Here is a 6,355-nt window from a genome sequence, read left to right as displayed (position 1 = left end):
TGAAATTTCATTTCTTTGCCAATCAAAATAACAGTTTTTTACTCTTTTTAAGTTTTTAATTTTTTTCATACTATTTTTTTAGCTTGTTTTTTCCCCCACCTGGTAATTATCTTCTGTGAGAAAACATTTTAAATGGTCCGTTTTCAATGCATGATAAATCTAAGCACTGGCAGCCAGCCTGCAGATATAACGTACCGCACGGCTCATGTACCTAGAAGGTTACAATTAGCAAACAGAATGTAGAGGAGGGGTCAGCCTCCTCTGAATAATCCTAGATCTGGAAACACAATGTTCATCAAAGAACTAAAATACAAAAAATTAAAAACAATGTAATAACTTAGGAGTCAGCAAACCATAGCCAGTGGGTCAGACCTGGTCCATTGCTTGTTTTTGTAAATAAAGTTTTATTTACAAAATAGTTTTATTGGAAGACAGCCATGCTTATTTGTTTACATATTATCAATGGCTGCTTTTGGGGTACTATGGCAGGGTGGAGTACAGACAATCCCCAACACTTAAAGATGATTTGTCTCCAATTTTTTAACTTTATGATGGACCAAAAGTGCTACACATTCAGTAGAAAGTGGTATGATACTCTTGTGATCCTGGTCAGCAACAGTGAGCCACAGCTCCCAGTCAGCTTCACGATCAGGAGGAAACAGCCCATACTTTACCGTGCACTGTGTTGCCGAATGATTTTGCCCAACTGTAGGCTAATGTAAGTGTTCTGAGCGCATTTAAGGTAGGGTAGGCTAAGCTATGATTTTTAGTAGGTTACCCATATTAAATGCATTTTCAACTTATGACATTTTCAACTTACAATGGGTTTATTGGGACATAACCCCATCGTAAGTCAAGGAGGATTGGTAGTTGTGAAAGATAAATGGCCCACAAAGTCTAGAATGTTTACTATTTGGCCCTTTACAGAAGATGTTTGCTGACTCCTAGTTTAGAACATGGCTATTGTTCTAACAATAACAGTAAGCTGTGGCCCATGTTCTCCCTAGACTACTTTGCTGCCATTGAAAAAAGTTCTGGGGAGTTTGAAAAAGTGGAGGAATGTTTCATGCTATGGGAAAATAAGATAATGTTTTAGGATCTGAGAGAATTTGGGAAAAAAGGATAATAAGAGAATACAGAATTGTAGAGACTAGATAGTTGCAATTCTGTGAAGAAAACAATTGAAAAGGGGACTGGAGGGAAGTATAACAAAACATCGACATCCTTTATCTTCCAGTGATAAAGAATATCTGTGACTTTCATTTTGTCTTCTTTCTACTTTTCTGCTTTTCTTCAATTTACATTGACAAACATATTTTACTTTAAACTGTAAAAAATAAATATCAATTTTCAAAATTGAAACAGAAAATTTTAAATGAGCTTCCAGTGCACCCAGGTTTCATACATGGTTGGATTGAGTGTTTGATTCTGTATCATAATACAGTGTCTTCACCAAGCACTTCCAGCTACCTAAAGAGAGTTCCCACTGCTAGAGTTAGAGATTTTGTTTCCATTCAGGTTTATATGATAGAAGGGATTTTTCTCCCATTTCACCTTCTTCTTGTGAAAGGACATATCTGCTTTATTTCCAGGTTGTGTCTTGTTCTTAAAAAAAATGAAAAGAAAACATGAAAAGAATTCTTGATAAGGCAAAGAAAAGAGGAAACATCCAGAGTTGTGCTAAGGTGTGGTTAATCGTACCACTAGCAAATCTGGACCTCAAAGGTCCTTTTTTCTTCACTCCTTTTTTATCTAGATGTGACTTGAAGCCACTTTCAAGGGAATACCAGATGAGCTGAAATAAATGAATGACAACCTGGGTCAGCCAGGAAGAAGAAGTGAGACCTTGAGGGTAGACAGGAGAGAAAACATGGGGAAACAGCAGTGGACAACTCCTTCCTTCTGAAGTGGATTCTGTGTGCACTAAAGCTGCCAGAGGAGAAAGGCTGAAGCCTGGTTTTCATCATCCTCTGGTAGTATGTGTCTGAACTTAGTTCAGCAACAAAAGTAGAACTTTTGTAATGGGCTCCCCATCCACCAAAACGTTAAGGGCTTAGCTAGAGGATTATGTTTAATTCAAAACCATCAAGCATTAAGAGTAAGACGCAAGTCAGAACAAAGTCAAACCAAAAAGGTGAGGTCAGCCAGAGTAACTTCACTTCTCATAATCACTTCCTATTATTTGCAAGGCCTGGAAAACTTGCAGTATTAAACTTTCTGAACTGCTGCAGGAATGCAATTGTTGCTTCCCAGCATCTCCTCATTCTTTGGGGGATAAAGGGGAAGAGCTGCTGATTTTGTTCCAATTAGACACAATTCACTCCAAATCACCAGGCAACCCCCAGCTTCCATTACAATGTCTGCTCAACCTGCATGTGCAAAGACTCATTAAAACCGAGTGAAAACCACACAGCTGTAGGATTGACTACATGGAAGAAAATCCATTCATCATTGACTAATTTGGCATCTATTAATCACATCTCATTTCTCAGCCCTATGAACACATTAAATCTAATTCCCTTTTTTGGAATCAACTGCCACAGCTAAGAGCATGGCCGGTTTTCACTACATCTCTATTCCTTCAAGAAAAAATTCTCCCAACTACAAAGTAGGGTCTAAAAAGGAAGCCTGACCTGGAGGGACTCAGTTCATTCATTCAACAAATATGTGCTGGGCACCTCGTATGTGCCAGGCACTATTCTAGATTTGGGGGACAGAGTAGCAGAAGAAACACACATGAAGATCCTCACTCTGGAGATTAGATCCAAGCAGAGGGGAGATAGGATTGTGTAGTAAAAATAATAAGTACATTGTGTTGGAAGGTAAAAAGTGACATGGGACAGGGAGAAAGAATAGGAGAGGTTAAGGGGGATTAAGAGTGGGTGTATGAAAGCTCTGTTTGCATTATTAAGTAGAATAGTCAAGATAGGCCCCATTGAATAGGTGAGCAAAGACTTGAAGAAGACGAGGGAGTTAGGAAAGTAGTAGCCCTCCAGCTAATGGCTAATATTAGCTCAGATGTTTTCCTTAGGACCTCTATTACAAAGCAATTAGGGTGCAATAAAGTTTGGCTTCTTGTCCCCAAAATGAATTGGGAAACCATTTCAAGCTCATAAGGAAAATAATTACTACAATGCAGTCTCCACAAAAGCAGGGGCTTCCTCTTCTTCATCACTCTGTCCCTAGGGACTGGTACATAGAAAGACCCCAATTAGTCTTTGTTGAATGACTAACTGATCATATGCTATACATGAATGAAACACAATTCAAGATGGATAATGGTAGGAAAGACATTGGAGAAATACCCTACATAGGTTGTGCTGACTTCCTTGGCTGACCTCACCTTCCTGCTCTGTTCCATAGATCAGGATGCCCAGTGTAGAACTGCAAATTGCAGGAAAGCATTTGGGAAAACTTTTCCTGGTGGCACGTATTCTATCCATCTCAGGGGTGACAGGAGTTCTGTTATTTTTAAATCAATTTACCACCACCTCTGGAGCACCTGCTTTATGTCAGCCAGGACTAAGTACTACAGGGCATCAAAGTTAGCAACATGCGGTCGTAGGCAGCCTGTTCCAATGGTCCTATGATCCCTGCTTCTTGTTATTCATGTCCTTATGCAAGCTGTTTTTCTCTTTGACTGTGGGCTGAATCTAGTGACTCCTCTCTAACAAATAGGATATGGCAAAAGTGATGAGATGCCACTTCCAAGATTAGATTACAAAAAGACTGTAATCTCAATCTCTCTCTCTCTCTCTCCCCCCACCCCCACCTCCCAATTCTTGCTCTGGCATATTGCGAGGGGTCCTATGAAGAGGTCCTCATGGCAAGGAACTTATGTCTCTGACCGAGTACCTTTGAGGGCCTATGGCTGCGAACAACCAGGTGAGTGCTTGGAAGCAGATCCTCCCTGACCCAAGTCTGGAGAGGACTGCAGCCTCTGGGAGCCCTGGGAGCCAAAGACCTGGCTAAGCTGTGCCTGAATTCTTGACCCCTCAAAAACTGACAGATTACATGTTTGTGGTTTTTTAAGCCACTAAGTTTTGGGATAATTTGTTATGCAGCAATAAATAACTAATAATATGCGTGATCTGCCCTCAAAACAAGGTATATAAAGAGTGCATATGTGCAATAAAAACGAAGTATTTGGGATGGAGAAGATTCACAGGATTAAGAAATAGGTGACTAGGAGTTACAATGACTCAAGTTTACAGAACTCTTTAAAAATTACTGAGTGCTTCTGACACAATTGTCTCATTTGATCTTAACAATACACTTGTATAAGGATGGTATTATTTTATTTACCCAACATTAAATATTAATTGATCTAATCATTCAATGAAAAATTTGTGTCAAATATGTACCTGTAGTGGATACTAAGGAAACCTAAGTAAGTCATAGTAACTGCCCTCAGGAAACCCAAAATAATAGAGCATAGGTACATTAAATAAACAAGAAACAGGCCTTGCAGTACAACGTATTAAATGGCATAATAGAAGTATGTACAAGGTGTGTGCTAACTCAAAGGTGGGGATGACGAACTCTTCCAAGAGTTACAAAAAGTACCCCAAATGAGATTCTAGAAGAATGAGTCTTTTCTACTCTTTCTCAACCTCCTTTCCTGATTTCTCTTCCTCCACCATGATAAAAGAAAATCTTCAGCTGAATTAAATTTAAAGGAGTTTAATTGAGCAACAAATGATTTGCGAACCAGGCAGCCCCCAGAATCACAGCAGATTCATAGAGACTCCAGCACAGCCATGCAGTGGAAGAAGATTTATAGACAAAATAAGGGAAATGACGAAAGAAATTGGAAGTGAGGTACAGAATGGCTAGATTGGTTACAGCTCGGCGTCTGCCTTATTTGAACACAGTTTGAACACCCAGCAGTGTATGAGTGATTGAAGTATGGCCACTGGGATAGGCCAAGACTCAGCTATTGTTACAGGCGCATACCCCTAAGTTAGGTTTTCAATCTTGTCTACCTATTAAGCTAGGTTACAGTTCATCCACAATATTTCAAATATAGAAGCATGGAGTCCTTCTCAGGCCATATTTAGTTCGCTTTAACAACCATAAGGTGTGATGATTGTCAGGGCACTCCAGAGAAACAGAGCCAATAGCATATATATAGATCTATAAGAGGAGATTTATAATGAGAACTTGCTCTAAGGAGGATGAGAAGTCCTACAATACACCATTTGCATGCTAGAAACCCAGAGAAGCTGGTAGTGTCTATCAGTCCGAGTACAAGGATTTGAGAACCAGCAGAACTGATGGTGTAGGTCCCATTGGTCCCAAAGGGTCCAAAAGCCTGAGAACCAGGAACTTTGATGTCTGAGGACAGGAGGAAATGGATGCCCAGACTTAAGAATAGAGAGGTTTTGCCCTGCCTCTACCTTTTTTGTCCTATTCAGGCCTCAAAGGATTGGATGATGCCCACCCAGGTGAGTTACAGCAACCTTCTTTACTCAGTCCATTGATTCAAATGTCAATCTCCTCCAAAACATCCTCATACACACACCTAGAAATGATGTTTACCAGCTATCTGGACATCCCTCAGTCCAGTCAAGTTGACACATAAAATTAACCATCACAATGATCACCACAGATCTTTGGACACAAATTAGAAGCTAGAAAGAGGCTCCAGCCAAAGCTCAAGTAAGTTCGGATGTGAACTGATGGTCTGAAATGGGATAAAGAGGTGGTGGTGAGAAAGAGAGAGAGAGAGAGGTAGAAAGGGAAGGATGGAGAGGAAGATAAGCAGCTTGAGGAACAGGCAGAATTAAAAGACAAATTGTTTGCAATGTGGGAGAGATTAGAGAATGTTTATTGGCAGATTGTAAGGAGCCAAATCAGGAGAGATTTGCATAGGATATCTTACATGAAGAAAGAAATAACCTAAAGGCCTTTCAAGATTCTAAGAAAAGAAATCAATTCTTAATCTGTCATGATATTCGAGAGAAAAAACAACAAAGAGATCGAGTCTTTAAAATGATGGACCAATGTATCCCCTGATATGATGTGATAAGACGAGTAATTATTCTCTGTGGTAGTCTTCACCATAAGCTTATAATCCCATTCTAACCATTTGTTGGACGATTTGTCTAGTGGACAGATTGGGGAACATCCTACAAAATACCTGACTAGCACTATTCAAAACTGTCAAGATCAGTCTTTGAGAAACTGTCACAGACCAGTGGAGACTATGGAGATATGATGACTAAATGCAATGTAATAATATCCTCAGTGGGATCCTATAACAGAAAAGGGGCATTCATGGAAAAAAATTGGTGAAATCTAAATAAAGTCTGCAGTTCAGTTAATAGTAACATATCAATGTATACTTTTAGTT

The sequence above is a fragment of the Chlorocebus sabaeus genome, chromosome 7 (genome assembly GCF_047675955.1).
Source record: "Chlorocebus sabaeus isolate Y175 chromosome 7, mChlSab1.0.hap1, whole genome shotgun sequence".
NCBI lineage: Eukaryota > Metazoa > Chordata > Mammalia > Primates > Cercopithecidae > Chlorocebus > Chlorocebus sabaeus.
The sequence above is the reverse complement of the archived record's forward strand: the minus strand, read 5'-3'. Positions refer to the sequence as shown.